Here is a 19619-nt window from a genome sequence, read left to right on the forward strand (position 1 = left end):
CTTCATTTGATCCTCACACCAACCCTGTGAGTTAGGTGGTATTGTCATCCCCATATTACAGGTAGGGAAACTGAGGCAGACAGCAGTTAAGTGACTTGCCCATTGTGACACAACAATTAGGCGTCTCAAGCTGGATTTGAGCTCAGATTTTCCTAATTCCAGGTCTGTCCACAGTCCCACCAAGCTGCCTCATGACTAGTCTATATTAGATGACCTCTTATGTCCCTGCAGGGCAGAAAGGGAGGGAACCATTCCTGAAGCATGACTCTGATGTGCAGGGACAGCAACCACAGAAGGAGAGCATACCCCAGTGGGAAATGGACATCCCCTACTGCTCCCAGCTCCGTGGGAGACAGGAGGCTTTGGAGCCTGGCAGGATGAACACGACAATCCAAGGCCCAAAAACACTTCCTCAGGGCTCCAATTTAGGGAGAGTTGTAGACAAAGAGCTGACATGGCACTAAGAAGAGACTTCCCATCACCTATGAAGCAAGGCAGTGGGACAGTCTAGACCAGAGTACGTTAAATACATGCCCAGGTGAGGCCATTCACCTCAGCTTTCTACACCTCAGTTTCCCTTCCAGGAACAACAAGGGGTTAAATTATATGAGGCCAATGGGCCCTGACAGCCTTTGAGTGATCTCACAACAGCCACTTCAGCTTAAGACGCCTCAGTTTGACTTTCAGTGAAGCAGGGCTGAGAACTCCATTATGTGAGAGGCGTCTACCAAAATTTTCCTGATCCTAGACTTGTGACTTCAAGTTGTGGAAGTCAGTTTCTCTTTCAATACCTTGCAGGCTTGTCACTGAGAGGGAAACTCAGGATCAGAAAGATTTAGTGACCATTATGATTTCTTCCAGAAGATAGCAGGCTCCTTTCAGATAACTTATTGCTAGATACAGATTTCACTGAAAGGGAAAGTGAGGCCTAGAAAGCTGGGCTTCCAGGTGTCAGAACAAGCAGAAGTTTGCAGGGCTGTCTCACTCCACATATTTAACCTGGCCCTGTTCCTGAAAAGGAAAATGAGACCTAGAAAGCTCAAGTGGCAGGTGGGAGATCACACATAATTTGACCTGTCATTGTCAGTGGACATACTTTATTCAGTCCCCATTTTTGAAAGGGAAACTGAGGCCTAGAATGCTGAGGGAAATGGAGTGATATCCCCCAAAGAGGGGCTGTGAGGGGCATCTCAGAACTTGGAACCCAATCCCTCATGTTACCGAAATGAAAACTGAGGCCTAGAAAGTTGAAGTTACTGGTGAGGGATCACTCAGAGGGTGGCAAGGAGGGGAGTCTAAGATCATGGAGTCCAACCCCCTGCTGTTACTGAAAGGACAACTGAGGCCTAGAATGCTCAGGTGAATAACATGATATCCCCCAAAGAGTACCAGTGAGGGATGTCTCAGTCCACGAAGTCCAACCCCTTGCTGTTACCAAAAAGAAAACTGAGGCCTAGGAAGCTGAAGTGACTAGTATGAGATCCCCCATTAACTGGCAGTGCCTATGAAACCATAGTGTTCAACCTGATGCTGTCCCAGAAAGAGAAAGTGGGACTCAGAGGACTGAAGAGACTTTTAAGATCCTCCATAAAGTGGTTGGCCCCTGTCAGATCAAGGGGTCCAACCGTCTGCTGTAAATGAAAGGGAACCTGGGTCCTGGAGAGCTGATCTAGGAAACTGAAGTGACTGGTTTGAGATCACACAAAAGCTGCCAGGGTCCATTAAGTTCATATCATTTCAACTTTCTTGTAAGAAATTACTAACTTTTTTTATAGTTACTAATAACTAATAATCTTAGACACAGAATTTGCAGACATAAAAGGAAAATAGTCTATTCTTATTGAGACCCTTATAATTGGTCATTGGGTATGAACATTATATTTCTCTTTCCTTTTTTTATGTCAAATGTTCTGTTAAGTTCAGGTTTTTTTTTTTTGAACAAAGTCTTGAAAGTCTGACAATTCACTAAATATCCCCTTTTTTCATTCAGAATTATTCTTAACTTTTCTGAGTTTAATATTTTCATCCAGAAACACAGTGCTTTTGCTCTTTGATATAGTGTTCCAAGACCTATGATCTTTTAGTGTAGTTATTACTAGGCTTTGTGTGATTCTAATTGTGGTATTACCTAACGTAATTTTTTTCTTTTTGCTCATGATATTTTATCCTTGAGTTGAGGGTTTCAGAATTTGAGTATAATATTGCTGTGAGTTTTCCTCTATCCTGTCCCACCCACCATTTTTTCTGTTCTCTCCTTTAACTTCTCCTTCCACCAAAGTGTTTGCTCCTGATTACCCCTTCCCCCAATATGCAGTCACTTCTACTGTGCCCCCTCTCTTATCCATGTCCTCCCTGCTTTCCTGTAGGGTAAGACAAAATTCCATGTCTGAATGAGTGTGTATGTTGTTTCCTCCTGTAGCCAAATCTGATGAAAATAAGGCTCATTATTCCCTCTCATTTTCCCCTTTTTCCCCTCCATTAGAAAAGCTCTTTCTTTCCTTTTTATGTAAAATGATTTACTACATTCTACCTCTCCCTTTCTCTTTCTCCTAGTATATTCTGGTCAACACTTAATTTTCTCTTTTAGATATCTTCCCTTCATATTCAACTCACTCTATGCCCTCTCTATCTCTATCCCTCTATCTCTCTGTCTTTGTGTCTCTCTTGTGCTCTCTCTCTCTCTTCATATATACATACATATACCATACACACACACACACACACATATATAAATATGTATATATGTATATCATATACCCCCCCCACACACATTCCTTCCAACTCTTCCAATTTACCTAATACTGAGAAAGGTCTTCTGAATTATAGATATCATCTTTCCATGTAGAAATATAAACGGTTAAATTTTAATAAGTCCCTTACAGCTTCTCTTTCCTGTTTATCTTTTCATGCATGTCTTCATTCTTGTATTTCAAAGTTAAATTTTCTATTCAGTTCTGGTATTTTCGACAAGAATGTTTGGAACTTCTCTGTTTCATTGAAGTTCCATTTTTTTTTTTTGCATTAAGTATTATACTCACTTTTGTTGGATTCTTAGTTTTAATCCTATCTCCTTTGAAATCTGGAATATCATATTTCAAGCCCTCTGATCCCTTAGGGGAGAAGCTGCTGAATCCTGTGCTTTCCTGATTGTATTTCCACAATACTTGAATTGCTTCTTTCTGGCTGCTTGTAATATTTTCTCCTTGACCTGGGAACTCTGCAATTCAGCTACAACATTCCTAGCTGTTTTCTTTTTGGGATCTCTTTCAGGAGATGATCAGTGGATTCTTTGCATTTCCTTTTTAACTTCTGGTTCTTGAATATCAGGGCAGCTTTCCTGACAATTTCTTGAAAGATAATATCAAGGCTATTTTTTTGATCATGGCTTTCATGTGGTCCAATAATTTTTAATTTATCTCTTCTGGATCCATTTCTAGGTCAGTTGTTTTTTCAAGGAGATACTTCACATTGTCTTCTATTTTTTTCATTCTTTTAGTTTTATTTTATAATTTCTTGATTTCTTATAGAGTCCATTAGCTTCCATTTGCTCCATTCTAATTTATGAGGAATTATTTATTTCAGTTAACGTTTGGACTTCTTTTTCCATTTGGCCCATTCTGATTTTTAAATCTTTCTTCTCCTCTTTGACTTTTTGGATCTTTTTTGCCATTTGGGTTAGTCTAATTTTAAAGCTGTTATTTTCTTCAGGATTTTTTTTGGTCTCTTTCAGCAAGTTATTGACTTGTTTTTCATGATTTTCTTGCTTCACTCTCCTTTCTCTTCCCAATTTTTCCTCTACTTCTCTTACTTGGTTTTCAAAATCCTTTTTTAGCTCTTCCATGGCCTGAGACTAATTAATATTTTTCTTGGAGGCTTTGGATATAGGAGCTTTGGATTTGTTGTCTTCTTCTGGTTAGATGTTTTGATCTTCCTTGTCACCAGTGACATAAGAAAATACCTCATCATCGAGAAAGTGAGAATCTGTAGTCTCTTTCATTTATGTCTCCAGACACAGAATTAGAATTAATCTTATAATATGGAATTATAATTAAAATCTTAGAACACGTAGTTAGAATGAAGGTCTAAGAAGAGAGAATCAGAATTGGTCCTAGAAAACAGAAATAGAATTAGTCTCAGAACACAGAATTAGAACTAAAATCTTAGAACAGAGAATCAGAATTAGTCATAGAATGCAGAATTAGAATGAAAAATCTTAGAACACAAAATTAGAATTTATGTCTTGGAACACAGAATTAGAATTACAGCCTTAAATCACAGAATTAGAAGTTGTCTGAGAAAACAGAGCTCACTCGGAAAGAGAAACTTGTTTGGAGTTAGCAGTCATCGGCCATCCCACCCCTCGCCCGTTTTCTAGCTGACAATCTTTAGCTTTCCCTAAAAAATGGAGGTTTCTCTCATACTCAAACTAAAAACAGATCACTTGGATCAATACTAACTGGTTCCCCTTTCATTCTCCTTGATATTCTCTTGTCTGTATATTTGAGGGATACCACTCTGTTCCAGTTCTCTTTCTACCAATATGACAGCTCCTTCTCAGTCTCCTTTGCTGCATCCTTGTAGTGTTCGAATTTGGGAAAAAGCCCTAAAATACAGTAATTAAATTGAATCTAAGATGGATTTTACTGCGTGCAAAATTGATTTTTGTTCTTTTTCAGATAATTTTTCCAAAGTTTCTAGTCTGAAAAGCAGTTTTACTATTCTTGTGCATTATCATATAATCCTGCAACATATAAACATTTGTACTTAAAACCATAAACGTGTACTCTTTCTGTGTGCTATGCTGAATTGACGTGATATTGCTAAAACTTAAAGTTACCTTTTGAAGATACTCCTTAGCAAAACGCCTTCTTTGTTTGTTACCCTATAAATCAAGTGGGCACTGGCTCAGTTGCGTGGGTGTCTTTTCCTCACTTCTCCTTGTCAGTCGCCATTCCTCCATTGCCTTTCTTTGGTGTGGTTGAATCCAGTGTGAACCTGCTTGAAACTGAGTTCTTGTGTTACATAAGTGAAAAGCCATAAAAACTTAAACTGTGAAAGGCAAAAACCTAAACTTGGTGACCTGATTAAATTATATTTTAGTAACTGAGTCAAAACTTTAGATACTATGATCTTCAAAAGCCATATAAGAACATCACGACCCATTTATAACAGGTCAGTACTAATCAATACACAAACTTACTTTGGGGCATAGCATTGGCTCAATGATCAAGCTCATTACTAAGGAAAAAACCAGAAATGACCACCAATTAGTGGTGTTGTGCTTTCTAGCTCCTCCTGCCTTTGTCTGTTTTCTGTAATTACCACAGTGATTTGGGCGTTCTTCAGTGGGGATTCACAGAATTGGTCTAGCTGCCCTCGCCAGACTGAGGATGATTAATATCTTAGCAGGGATCTGTCATACTGCCCCAAATGTAAGTAACCCCAATTGACTAAATTACTACCAATAATAAGTTTGGAACTCCTTGGCCTCTTCCTTTGGCATCAAAACAACACCTCACAATTATGGGGGAGGTACACGGTTCACCAGGTGGGAGAATTCCAGACCTTACCTTCCCCGTCCAGATAATGTAAGTATTGATGTCCCTCAGGGCCCTTTCCTGGGTCTTCTCTTCTTCTCCCTTTCTGCACTGTACTCGGTGCTCTCATCAGTTTCCATCAATTTAATTACTGTGTCTATGCTTATGATCCTCAGATCGACCTATCCTGTGTTAACTTCTCTGCTGACCTTATTCTCATATTTTCAAATGCATTTCATGTGCCTCAAACTACATGTCCAGTCCACATTTTAAACTAACGATGTCCAAAATGGAATTCATTATCTTTCCACAAAACTTTCCCCTTACTACCACATTCCCTAGTGGGCAATGCCATCTTCCTATCCCTCCCACTCCCAACCTAAGAGTTACCCTGGATTCCTCCCTATCTCTCACATGCCACCACACCCCTGTCCATATTCAAAATGGCCTAGACCTGTTGATTTTAACTTTGTAACATCTTTGGCCCTCTTCTCCATCTATACTTTTTCATTTGATATTTTCATCAGTTCTCACAGATTTATCTGTCATCTCTTTCTTCCACAACCACCAATGAAGAAAAGTGCCCAGGCTATCCATCTTTTCATTTCCCATCTAGATATCCTCCTTTGGACTTCTCCACTAGGCTTCCACACCACTCCCTCCAACCCTCATGCCTTTTCAGCTTTCTTTCTGGTTTTGTCTCCCTCCCCATTCAATTGTAAGCTCTTTGAGAACAAAGTTTCTCTCTCTCCTTTTCATATTTGTGTCCTCGGGGATTAGCCTGGAACACAGTAGGCACGTAATATACTTTTATTGCCAGCCTGTCTATTCTAATGATTCTCAGATCTGCTTATCCAACCCTAACCTCTCTCCTGATCTCCAGTGTCACATTTCCAACTGAGTACTGGACATTGCAACCTGGAAGTCCCAGAAGACATATTACACTCATTATCTTCAAAATGCAATTCATCATCATCCATCCAGACAAACTCCCTTTGCCCCCTTAACCTCTCTCTTACTGTAGAGAGTACCATCATCCTCCCAGTCATCCAGGCTTGGGACCTAAGTGTTATTCTGGACTCCTCACACTCTCTCCTCTTCCCTTCCCCCAGATGGAATCTGATGCCATGGCCTGTTGACCTCACCTTTGCAAGAGCATCTCTCCAGTTCATCCCTACTTTGACAATGCCACTCCACTCCTTCAGGTCCTCATCACCTCACACTTGGCCTACTCTCATAGCCTGCTGGGGTATTTGCCTGCTTCAGATCTCTCCCCACTCTAGTCCATCCTCCATGCAGCCACCAAAGAGATTTTTCTAAAGCACAAGTCTGACCAGGTCACACTCCCATAACTACTCAATAAACTCCAGTGGCTCCCTATCACAGCCAGGATCAAATGCCAAATTCTCTATGGGGTCTTTTGTGACCTTATTTTTTTGTAAGAAATTGTCACTTTTCTTACTTTTTATTCCTTACATCCAGACCTCCCCCTCTCCAACCCCCCAACCATATTATGAGTGGTCTAGGGATACTGGTCACCTGGTTGTTTCATAAGGAGAACACTCTATCTCTCATCTCTGCATTTTCTCTAGCTCTCCCCTGTGCCTGGAATGTTCTCCCTCCACTATTCTACTGACCTCTCTGGCTTCCTTTAAGTACCAGCTAAAATCCCACCTTCTGCAGGAAACCTTTCACAATCTAGTGTCTTCTCTATTTATTTCCTACTTATGCTATATAGAACTTGTTGTTACACCGTTATTTGTCTTTTCTCCCCCTTCTCCACTCTCTCTGTCCTTTCTTTGTGTCCCTAGTACTTACCACTGCGCCTGACACATAGTAGGCACTTAATAAATATGTATTGACTATCTGACTAACTGCCAGTCACTATGTTAAAACCTCAAGCAAAAAAGGAAGGCAAAAGACTGCCACTCCTGCCCTGAAGGAGTCCACATTCCATTGGAGGGATTGGAGAAAGGACAACATGCAAACCACTATTTCGCATACAAGATATGTACAGTGTGAAGAGGACAGTCTGAGAGGGAAGGTACCATGATGGGCTGGGGGAAAGGGGTGGTGACAGAAAACGTCCTCTTGCAGAAAGTGGCATTTGAACTGAATCTTAAAGAAAGCCCAAAATTCAGGGGGTAGAGGTGAGGAGCATTCCAGCCAGGGAGAACAGCCATAGAAAAAGTGCAGGGTCAGGAGATGATGTGCTGTGTGTGAGCAACAGCAAGAAAGCCAAGATGTATGCAAGGAGGATAATAAGCCTGGAAAGAAAGGAAGGGGCCAGATCACAAAAGGCTTCAAATACCACAATGTGTTCTATGGGATACTGGAGACAGTAGAGAGCCTCTGGGGTTTATTGAGGTGATACGGTCACATTTGCCCTTTATTTTTAAAATATATTACAATTTATTTTTATACATTTGTTTTTAAAGCACTGAGACTTTCTTGTCTTCTTTATTTCCTGTTTGAAATTCTCTCCCTCCTCCTACCGCATCTCCTACCCAATGACAAGGCAACGAAATTCAAACTCATTACAGGTATGTATTATAATGATCAATGATAACACCAGAAGACTGATGATGAAACACGCTTTCTGCCTCTTGCCACAGAAGTAAGGTCCGGTATATCCAGAAGGAGGAAATATTTTCAGGCACAAACAATACAAAATAAATCTGATTTGCTTCACTATATTCATATAGAGGGTTCCACCCACCCCCCTCCAGTCAAATATAGAAGGCCCATGCTTCTCCACTGAGCCAATCAGTCAGAGGCATGAACAAGCTCCAGAACTCTATTGAACCAATCAAACATTTAAGCTAGATGCAACCTGGGGCGAGGGCAAAACTGGGACTGATTGAAGAGTTAATCCCGCCCTATGGAGATTGGAAAAAAGCAGCAAGATAGTATGGAACCCAGCATCCCAGTGGCAATACAACCCAATGATGTAGAAGCTTCAGTTAAAGCTCTAAGAGAGAATTGTTTGCGGGGGGAGAGAGACAGTCTCATTCCCATCCTCACGCTTGATAGATCAGGAATGACCTTTCAACCTATTTCAAGGTCAGGAAAGATTTGTGCCCCAAACCACATCTGCATTGAAAGCTTATGAAGTGCATATGGAATCATATTGAAGACAATATAGACATTTTACAGAAAAGCACCTTCAAGAATCTGCAAAGATCCCAGCAGAAAGGTACAGCATTCCGATAGGAAACGGTGTAAGGCTCCTACAAAAGGGAAGAAAAACCTTCCAGCAGCCAGGAGCTGGGAGTAGTGACCCCTTTTGTCATATGTACTATCTAGTCTGAAACCCTCTTTCCACTGCCTCTGCACGTACTCACAAGAGAACATGTTTCTGGTTAGGGAGCATGTATGTGTTTATCATATACATATGTATATATAGAAATACGTATTCATGCATATATCTCCACCTCTGACTTCTCTTTCTCTCTCCACACACACACACACACACACACACACACACACACACACACACTCATATATGTATACTGGAGAATGAAATGGAAGATGACTCCATTATCTCTGCCAAGAAAAACCATAAATGGGGTCATGGAGAGTTGGATATGACTGAAAAATAACTTAACAACCACAATATGAGGAGATATGGATATGGATTTTTAAAAAACAATTATTCTTAATTTCCCATCTTAGTGTACTAGGGTGACAGCCAGTGGTAACTCCTTCCAAAAACCTAGGGTAGCATGCTCTGCCTGTTGTCAGTACATGTGGGAGAGGTTGTAGAGACTGCTTATAAAAAGGCATGATGAAATGCAATGAAAAGGTCCTGCTTACAGCTATTCTGACTCCTTCTGGTCCCTTAACATGTGAGGAAAAGGAGCCCATGACTTCCTGCTGAGCCAGAACAGAGAATTGATGACATTATAGTTCCTCTGGAAAATCCTAGAGAATCAGCAAAGATACTAATAGAGACCATTAATAACTTCAGCAAAGATATAGGCTACACAATAAACACTCAAATATTAGCAGCATTTCTAAATAGTAATAAAAAGTCGGAGGCCATTACAGGGAAATCCCATTCCAGATATCTTCAAGATGCATAAAGTGTCTGAAAATCAATCTGTCAAAGCACAGAAAAGACTTGTATAGACTCAATTACAAAATGATCCTTGAAGAAATACAGAACAAGGTTAAATAACTGGAGAAAGTTTCTATGCTCATGGATGAGCTGTACCAGTCTAATCGAAATGAAAATGTAGCTTAGGTCCAGATTAGTGCAAGGAAAGAATTTCGTGAAGTGGCCACATTCTGTGAATTTGCACTGCATATTTGATTGGGCTGGGACCACTTAACCATATTTTACATCACTGTACCTTCAAAGAGTGCAAATTCCAGGACATACAACTGCATGAGATTCATTTTTCAGACGTCAGATCCTAGCTGTACTACCAAAGTCAATATGCGTTTTTAATTCTATGCCAATCAAATTATCAAAGGCATAATTTAAAATTGTGGGAAATTACCCAATTGATAAATGGTCAAAGGATACGAACAGGCACTTTACAGAGGAAGAAATTAAAGATATTTGTAGTCATATGAAAAAATGCTCTAAATAACTATGGATTAGAGAGATACAAATCCAAACAACTCTGAGATACCACATCACACCTATCAGAATGGCTAACATGACAAAACAGGAAGATGATAAATATTGGAGAAGATGTGGGAGAGTTGTAACACTAATTCATTGTTGGTGGAGCTGTGAACTGATCCAACCATTCTGGAGAGCAATTTGGTGTTCGACCTAGAGGCCAATGGGCTACCCAAGTCTTCTTACCCTTTGTCCAGGTCTTCGGTGATCAGCCGGATAAATGTATTGAGAGAAGAGACTTTCCAGAGTCGTACAAGAGTTAGGCTTTATTCAGGGTGTTAGTTATGTATCCATATGCAGGCGAGTTGTTCCCCAGGAGAAAGGAACCCCCCTCCTCTTAAGGAGCAAGGATCACACGGCGAGAGGTCAGAGGAGGAAAAGGGGAGGGACCCCCAGGAAGGACCCCCCTCAGGCTTTCCTGCCCCTACTTAAGCTCTCCCAGCTGTTTGCACGTGGATACCGTGCATGCTCTCAGCCCCTAGCTAATCAACAAAAAGGTGTGCTCAGACCATGGAGCAATCTCAAGGGTGGGATGCTCTCCCCAGCAAGTTTCCCCTGAGAAGAGGTGGAGAAACAAGAGAGCTCGAGTCTCACTCCTCAATTCCCAGCTGTTCCCTGGGGGGGCCTCATAAGAGCTCGCAATCAAGAAGCCCTCATTTTTACCTGCCCGAAACCATTCATGTGAGAAATGAGCTTACACCCCAACATCTCCCGTTTTTTGTTTTGCGCAGAGCGCATGTGACCCTAGAGCGAATAGCGGCTGGTAGCTAAGTGGGTTAGGGAGGCCTTTAACATGTGGATACCCCACAACAAGAACTTCATTTACACAGGAACCTGCAGCTAGCACACCAACTGACAAAGAGAGGCATCTCCCCATCACAGGGAATCAGGTTTGTTTCCAACAAAGCAAAGATGGAACTAAATGGCTAAATTTAAAGCATTACAGCAAGAGGAAGAGCAATCATTAATTCCAAAGCATATTCTATGAGAGGTGGCACAGTGCTGGCGCCTATCACTCCTCCCCCCACCCCAGTCATGCAAAATGGATCGCACGGCCGAGCCTGTGGAGTTCAGGTGAAAGTTTGTCACCCCCGTGCTTCCTGGATCTGTGATATCAAAGTCCTACTTCAGCCACTGGGAGGAGTTGCCTTGATGGGTAGCGGGTGGCAATGTATCAGTCCGCTCAACAAGGACCAGCCATGATTGATTTGGCAAGAGCTCCCAGTACTATGGCAGGTGGTTGGGATGGGTGCTGCTCCTCCTCTGGGCAACAAGGCCAAAGCTGTCAGCAGTAGACTCAGCTGGTGCATGGTCCTTTTCCGGGGTCTCCGGGCTCATTGCTTCTGGTGTCTCCATCGTCTCCAACACTGGTTTCCACCTGTGGATCCTTCTGATGGGGATCCACGTGTCCCCTTTTCCTGTGGAGATACAAACATACCCTGGACCCTATATTAGTATCTTATACGGACCTTGCCATGTCCCTGAGGCCATATCCTTTACCATGGCCCATGTGTCCTTATTTCCAGCCTGGGTATCACTTTCCTTCCTGGGTTGTTGTGGAATAGTCACAAAATGTCTCATAGCTGGAGTAGTGTGCGAAATTTTTGAAAGATGCAAAAAATTGTGTGTATATACAGCTATGTTGAGCTCTGATTGTGTTAGGCGACCTCTTCCCCTTTTTTTGTTTAGCGAGGATGGCCTTTATGGTGAAGCTGGCCCTTTCCACTATAGCCTGGATACATCTCTTGAGTAGCTGAGTTATAAATGGATGCCTTGTGATGTTTGGAGGCATCTGTAAAAATGTTAGGCCCCTCTACTGGGTTTGGGGAGTACCTTTTCACTGGTGCTGGGGCCCACTGCAACAACTCTTTGAATAGGAAAGTCGAATTTGGTTTCACCTGGGCCCACTGGAGTATGGTGGCCCAGGAAATGTGATTCTGAGCTAACTCTTCTACATCCTTGGTGGTAAGTGTAGCATAGAGAATTGGCTGTTTTTGGCATATGGTGGGTAGCTCTTTTCACTGCCTGTAGTGCTAGCTGTCCTAGAAATTCCCATTTGTTTAGTAAACTGCTTCCTGTTTTTCTTAGATACACCCACTCTAGGGGCTTCTCCTTTTGATGTATGATGGCATAGGGAGGCGTAGTGGAGATAAGAGATACCTCCACATCCTTTTCTGGCTCCCACTGGAATGTGATGGACTCTAAAAATTGTTTCTTTATTGCCTCTAAAGCCTTGGCTGCTTTGGGAGTCAGTGTTCAAGGGGAATTCAAAGCAGAGTCTCCTGTCAGTAGTGAATAAAGAGGTTGCATGAGAGGTAGGGGTATGGGCACCTTTGATCTTATCCATTGGATAGCACCTACCAGTTTCTGAGCATCATTAAGTTTTTGGATCTTTATATCCCATTTTGGGGGTTCTGGCCGAATGATAGCGCCCTGTATTTGATATCCCAGATATTTGTAATTGCGTCCTCTCTGTATTTTTTCAGGTGCAATGACTAATCCTAGTCCTAGAAGATTCCTTTCTACTGCTTGGAAACTCTTCTCCAGTTCCTTAAGCTGGGGTGCAGCTATGAGGATGTCATCCATGTAATGGATGATTTTGCATTGGTATTGCTGCCTGGGGCTCTCTAATGCTTGATTAACATACCATTGACAGATGGTGGGGCTGCAACTCATGCCTTGGGGCAGTACCTTCCACTGATACCTCTTTGCAGGTCCTTCATTATTAGGGTGAGGTACTGTAAAAGCAAACCAGGGACAATCTACTTTATTTAAAGGGATGGGAAAAAAAATCCTGAATGTCAATAATTATAAGTGACCAGCCATCTGGGATGGCATTAGAAGAAGGGAGACCTGGTTGCAGGGCTCCCATGGGGATGAGAGACTGATTTACCTTCCTTAGATCTGTGAGGAACCTGAATTTTCCAGATTTTTTCTTTATAACAAACACAGGAGCATTCCAGGATGACTGTGATGGTTCTATATGTCCCTTTTCTAATTGTTCCTTAACCAATATTTGTAGCACCTGGAGCTTTTCTGGAGTCAGGGACCATTGCTCCACCCAAATCGGGGTGTGTGACTTCCAATTCAAGGGAGGGGACTCCAGTACAACTGCAATGGCCCTTACTAAAAATTTGATAGCCTCATCCCCAGGTGGCTCATGATGTCTCTTCCCCAGATGTTAAAACTAAGTCCTGGAATCACCAATGGCCATACGGTTCCTTGGTGATCCTCTGCCTCCCACTTCACTGGGTGCATTGTCTCTAAGGTATTTTGGCACCCCCCTACTCCCCACACTGGTCTCTGGCTTTCTCTGAGCTTCCAGTGCTGGGGTACTGAGCGACCGCTAAGGCAGGTCCTATCAGCTCTGGTATCAAGTTGGCCAGTCATGGGAATTCCATTGAGCCAGATTATACACTCAGGTCTATTCTGTCCTATTTCTTTTAGTAACTGGATTTGAACTGAGTGCTTTAAGGGAAGGGCAATAGCTATGGGAAGCTGATTGTCTATATGAGTTGGCTCGGCTACCACATTGGAGCATGGAAGTGCTCTGGTGCCAGAGGGATAAACTCCTGTATACATAACTACGGGTGCATGGGAGAGGTTCTGCAATATCAGGGATTCCTCCTGTACAGGGTCTCTCAGGGGGATCATAGCAAACTGATGAGGTGCAAGCTGGCATTTATCTAAGCTGTAAAGGTGTTGCGTTCCTTCCTCTGGCCCCATAATCTCTTGTATTCTCTCTCCAAGGGGCCGTCCCGAGTCTCTGCCAAAGGGCACGTTTCCGGGGCCCTTGAGGGGCCCCTCACCCTGTTTCCCGACTTCCTACATTGTTTGGCTAGGTGACCTGGCTTTCCACATGAAAAGCAGGGGCCCTGACCCCTCCCCGTTCTTTCCCCTTTCCTACAGTCCTTCTTGAGGTGTCCCGGTTTTCCGCAGCAAAAACATTTCCTTTCCAGGGAGATGTTATTTAAGGCTGAGGCCAGATACTCCCCTTGTACCTGTGCCATGTACACCTGGATCCCTACCCTTTCACATCTCTGTATCATTTCTTCACTGGATGCATTTTTCGGCAGTCCCAGCATTGCCTTTTTACAGTCATGATTACAATTCTGCCGTAACAATGTCTTTAACACTATCTCTGTCCCCTAGCTCTCCTCTTCCTGTGTCTCCACCCACTGCCTCCTACAGTCTGGCCACAAAGATAGTAAATGGCTCAGTGCTTCCCTGCATAAGCTTAGTCATGGGAAGCTCTCTTTCTTTCTTAGAGGCTATGATAATTGATCTCCTGTGGCTTCATACTGCCCTGTTCCTGTTAATTGCTGATAAGCCTGGGAGGCCTGAGTCCCCAGCCCACTGGTGGTATCCTTCACCTTCTGAGAAAATTCTGACACTCAAATCACATTCTGCCCAGGGGTAAGGCAGGCTGTGGATAAGCTCTTCCAACCATTAGGGGTCAAGATGAACTGACCACTTATCTTGCTCGCCAGGATTCTCTCCCCTTTTTGCTTTGTTCTGAACATAATTTAATTGACTGCTTTAAGTATTTCAGAAACACAAAATTGCCTTACCATCACAGTGTAAAAGTTAGTTTGGAGGTCCCATAAAAATGTAAGCTACTTGAACTGACTGGCTGATCAGCAGCTAGCAGCATAATCCTTATGAAATGTCAAAACCAACTTTCCTTGTGAATAAAATAGAAGTCCTCCAACTCCCCGGGGCATTGCTGTTTACAAAACTTTCAGAGGTCATTAAGATGTATAGTGACCCCTTATCCCTGCATTCCTTGTAAAGTATCTTAGCCCAGACCTTCTGTTCCTCTGGCTTTATTATTGGCAATTGATTCCCTATCCCTGCCCTTTTCCCATGGGTATGGGAAGCTTCTCTTTCTCTCCTTCCGAGCCCAAGGTTCGGGTACTCTCTCTCTTTCACAGCCCCTTCTGGGTTTCCCACCACCCAGGATCTCTGCGCTTGTCCCTGTTGGAGGGGCCAACTGTCCCGGCCTAATTGCCATGGGCTGCCCGAGTCTTCTTACCTTAGTCCAGGTCTTCGGTGGCTAGCTGGATAAACGTATCGAGAGAAGAGACTTTCCAGAGTCCAACAAGGGTTAGGCTTTATTCAGGATCTTGGTTACATGTCCATATGCAGGCGAGTTGTTCCCCAGGAGAAAGGAACCCCCCTCCTCTTAAGGAGCAAGGATCACACGGCGAGAGGTCAGAGGAGGAAAAGGGGAGGGACCCCCAGGAAGGACCCCCCTCAGGCTTTCCTGCCCCTACTTAAGCTCTCCCAGCTGTTTGCACGTGGATACCGTGCATGCTCTCAGCCCCTAGCTAATCAACAAAAAGGTGTGCTCAGACCATGGAGCAATCTCAAGGGTGGGATGCTCTCCCCAGCAAGTTTCCCCTGAGAAGAGGTGGAGAAACAAGAGAGCTCGAGTCTCACTCCTCAATTCCCAGCTGTTCCCTGGGGGGGCCTCATAAGAGCTCGCAATCAAGAAGTCCTCATTTTTACCTGCCCGAAACCATTCATGTGAGAACTGAGCTTACACCCCAACATCCCCCAATTTGTTCAGTCCACATTTGATGGTAATCCCCTTTATTTCCAATTCTTTGCCACCACAGATAGAGTAGCTATAGATACTTTTCTATGAATAGGTTACTTCCCTCTTTTAAAAAATCTCTTTGGGATACAGACCTAGTAATGTTATTTCTGGATCCAAGGGTACACAGTTTTGTAGCCCTTAGGGTGTCATTCCAAATACCTCTCCAGAACGACTGAACTAATTCAGAGCTCAAAAAATAGTGTGGTAGTTTCCCATTGTTCCCCATCTCCTCCAGCATTTGTCATTTTCCTTTTCTATCACATTAGGCAATTGAATGGTTGTGAGAAGATACCTCAGAGTACTTTTAACTTGCATTTCTCTCATCAGTGATGATTTAGAGCACTTTTTCATGGGATTGTTTTAAAAACACTTTAATTTCACTTTTAACTTGAATATGAAAAGACAAAAAAGGGAACATTTTCATGTACACAGCACATCATAAAAAGATCATTCAATAAAAAAACATGAATTTCCATTTCAAACCATTTACTGTGTTGAAAAAGTATGTAATAAATACTAGATGTCATTTTTAAAGTTACACTGTTATTTTATGTTGCTTGCTAAATTTTCTTTTGTTCTCTGTTGTGCAATTTTTATTTTTTCTTCTAACCTCTCGACCCTATCCTAAAGAAGGCTACTATTAGACACAAATATGTATGGTGTTTGTGTGTGTTAAACTATACTATACATGTTTGTGTCTAATAATAATCTTCTGTAAACATAGATACTCTCTGTAAATATAGATAGCACCCTACAGTACAGATCCTTTGTAGTTTATTTGAAAATTTGGTAGGTACATTCGTAAATATTTATTTTATATTTTACATACCTGTTTTGAATGGAATTTCTTATTTTAACTCTTCCTGTTTGATTTACATACTGGAATACTCTTAGTTTATGGGGATTAATTTTAAATCCTGAATCTTTACTGAATTGATTGTTACATTTCAATTTTGGTTGACTCTTCAGAATTTTCAAAGTAAATTATGTCTTCATCCACAAAGAGTGATCATTTTTTTTCTTCTTTGTGCTTATTCCCTCACTTGGTGTTTCTTGTCTCATTACTATTGCTTGCATTTCTAAGATTATTGCTTGCAATATCTAAGGACAGATATTTCTGTTTGGATAAATCCATATACAGTTATCCCTCTTTTCTTTCCACCAAAACATGAGAAAATGAGTGTTGTACCTTCTTTATGGCTGACTCCACAAGTACAGGGGTACGAACAGCAGCTAAGAGGCTCTAAACCCTCACAGTCATGTTATTACTATTACTCCTATGGGGAAGGTGTCCATAAAGGTTTCTCTCCCCAGAATCTATTATTTCCCCCCCAAGCACCTTAGCTGGAGCCAGGCAAACTCACAGGCAGCAGGGAACTAGTTAGGGAATGACTCTGTCCTTGTTTATCCACCCTCAGAGGTGAGTGGACCAATATGGTGGGAACAAGTCAGGTATGAGAGGCAGATTCCTGAGAAGATAGTGGCTCAAGGGACAGATAATATACTGTAGCTGATGAAAGAAATGAAGGAGAAATTCAGATTAGGGGAATGGTAAGTCACTGGGCCCTGACTATGAGAGACAGATAAGAAATTGGGGCAGGGGAGAAGGAGTTTGTCATTTATTAATTATCCATGTGATTAATTACTTTTTAACTTTAATTTAAAATTTATTTTGGTTAATATTTAATTCTTTTTAATTTTCAATTAAATTGATTGATTAATAATGCCTGTCTCTTGCTCTTTCTCTTGGTGGTTTTCTTGATTTACCAGATTTGTGACCTGTCCCATTATTTTCACCACTGGCAAGTGCCCCTCACCTTCCCATGATGACAGTATTGAGGATATGAATACTCCTGAGGTGGCCCAGGTCTGAGACCTCCAGGGAGCTGCAACACAAAAGCAGAGTACAATGGTGAGACTGACCCAGGTGGTTGCCTCAGGAGGGAACCTTGTGGTATGCTGGCTTTGTGACTCAGGCATACCTGAAGGACAGGTGCAAGGTTGTCCACTTAACTCCAACCAGGGTGCCCAGCTCCACACACCCCCAACCTTCATCCTTCCAGTAGAGGAATATTTCACCTGCAGCTTATGATTTCTGTGTAAAGAGACAAATAAACACGATTTCAGCCTACTGCTTGATGGCTGGTCACCAAACCAAGTCTCCTGGGGTGGAGAAAACAGTTTTGGACACAAATTAGCAGATACTTTAAAGGCAGCAAGCACATCTTTTCAAAATTCTCTTCTACAAGTAGCATCTCCAAAATAGTAAGCAATGTCACTCGCCAACGAGGAGCCTTCCCTCCACTCATGCTTCCTCTTCAGATTTGGGAGAAATTACACCTTTTCTGCTGATAGACATTTTTTTAAACCAATATCAAATTGTTTTAATGATTACTGATTTGTAATAAAGTTTGAGATCCAGGACAGATAAGCCTCTTTTCTTCCCATTTTTCCATTATTATGCTTCAGATTCGTGACTGCTTTGTAACTCCAGAGTGATGGTTAAGTTATTTTTCTAGCTCTACAATCTACTCTTGTGGGAGTTGCATTGGTACAACCTGGAATAATTATGTTAGTATTGTCATTTTTATTATATTAGTTCTACGTACGCTTGAGCAATTAAGTATAGATACTGATTGTTCCTGACAATTGTCATCCATAAATTAAACTTCTGCTTTGACCCTCTTGCCAGTCTTTTCTCCTTGTCTCACCCACGATCCCAGGTTCTTACTCTTCTTTTTAACCCCCCGCTTCATGTTCCTCTTTCCAGCATTTCAGTTTATTTTGCTTTTGATTATTCTCTTACCTATCCTGCCGTCTCTCTTAAAATTACTCTCTAGCATTCTCTTGTCAGTTACCATTTTCCTTCTCAGTTTATCGTATTTCTGTACTGAGATCTGTGTGTGTGTGTGTGTGTGTGTGTGTGTGTGTGTTGTGTTTGGGGGTGGGGTGTAATTTTGTTTAACTCCTTTTACCGATTTCAGATGAAAGTGAAGTAAAGTTTCTGGTATACACATTTCTCCCACCCTTTCCCCCATAATTAAATACTTTTCATCTTATACTTATATTGTTTACATGATGGTGACTTCCTTCTCCTTTCCTTCCAAGTACAGTCCCCGTATTCTCTCCTATTTTTAACCCTGAGACCATCAAAACAGAAGAAAACCATCCTCAGGCCCTGCGTCTTATTTTCCTTTCTTATGACCATTAAAGATATTAGTATTCCGAGGACACATTTGTTTCCCATCCCTTCATCAGCATGTAAACAATTCCTCCTCACATAATGCCCTTTCAATTAAACAAATATGTGTACCTTTCTATGTTTCTATTGACTCTAATATTTCCATTTCAAAATGTCTACTTGGGTATCAAGACTTTTTGAATCATAGTCTTCAGACAGTCTGATATTTCCTAGATTATCTTTCCTTGGCCAGTTTCTGGATCACTTGTTTTTCATATTGTTTCTTACATTTCCTTATTATTCCTTTGTGTTTCTTTTTATTATTCATTTAATTTACATGTGATTTATATCTTATTAGTTCCTCCAATTAATATTTTTGTTATCTTATTTAGTCATTGTTTTCTATTTGACCCATTGTAATTTCCAGGGAATCCAGCTCTTGCCTAACTTATCAGTTCTCCTTGGCTTCTATCCTCTCTATCGATTTCATTATGCGCCTCTTCTTTCATTTCTTCCAAGTACTGTTATAATCCTTTGGACCAAGACATTTTCCCCCCTAACACTTCACTTGCAACAACATCACTAGCCTTCTTGTTTCTTGGGTTTACCCGTTGGACCTCTCTGCCTTCAAGGTATTTCCTTACAGTATTGTGGTGAGTGGGGGGT

General features: G+C 41.8%; 2 long non-coding RNA genes across 4 annotated transcripts in view; both read left to right on the top strand.

Annotated features, from left to right (window-relative positions):
- LOC140515663 (uncharacterized) overlaps nt 1-19619 on the top strand; it is an 86360-nt gene that overhangs the window by 24786 nt on the left and 41955 nt on the right. The window lies entirely within an intron of this gene.
- Nucleotides 5328-18198, top strand: LOC140515664 (uncharacterized). Of its 2 annotated transcripts, XR_011971128.1 has the most exons (3): nt 5328-5432; nt 7440-7581; nt 17543-18198. It is a non-coding gene; the product is annotated as an uncharacterized lncRNA (long non-coding RNA). The 2 variants fall into 2 exon arrangements; XR_011971129.1 differs by lacking the exons at nt 5328-5432; nt 7440-7581 and adding an exon at nt 8056-8733.

This window comes from Notamacropus eugenii, chromosome X (assembly GCF_028372415.1).
Source record: "Notamacropus eugenii isolate mMacEug1 chromosome X, mMacEug1.pri_v2, whole genome shotgun sequence".
NCBI lineage: Eukaryota > Metazoa > Chordata > Mammalia > Diprotodontia > Macropodidae > Notamacropus > Notamacropus eugenii.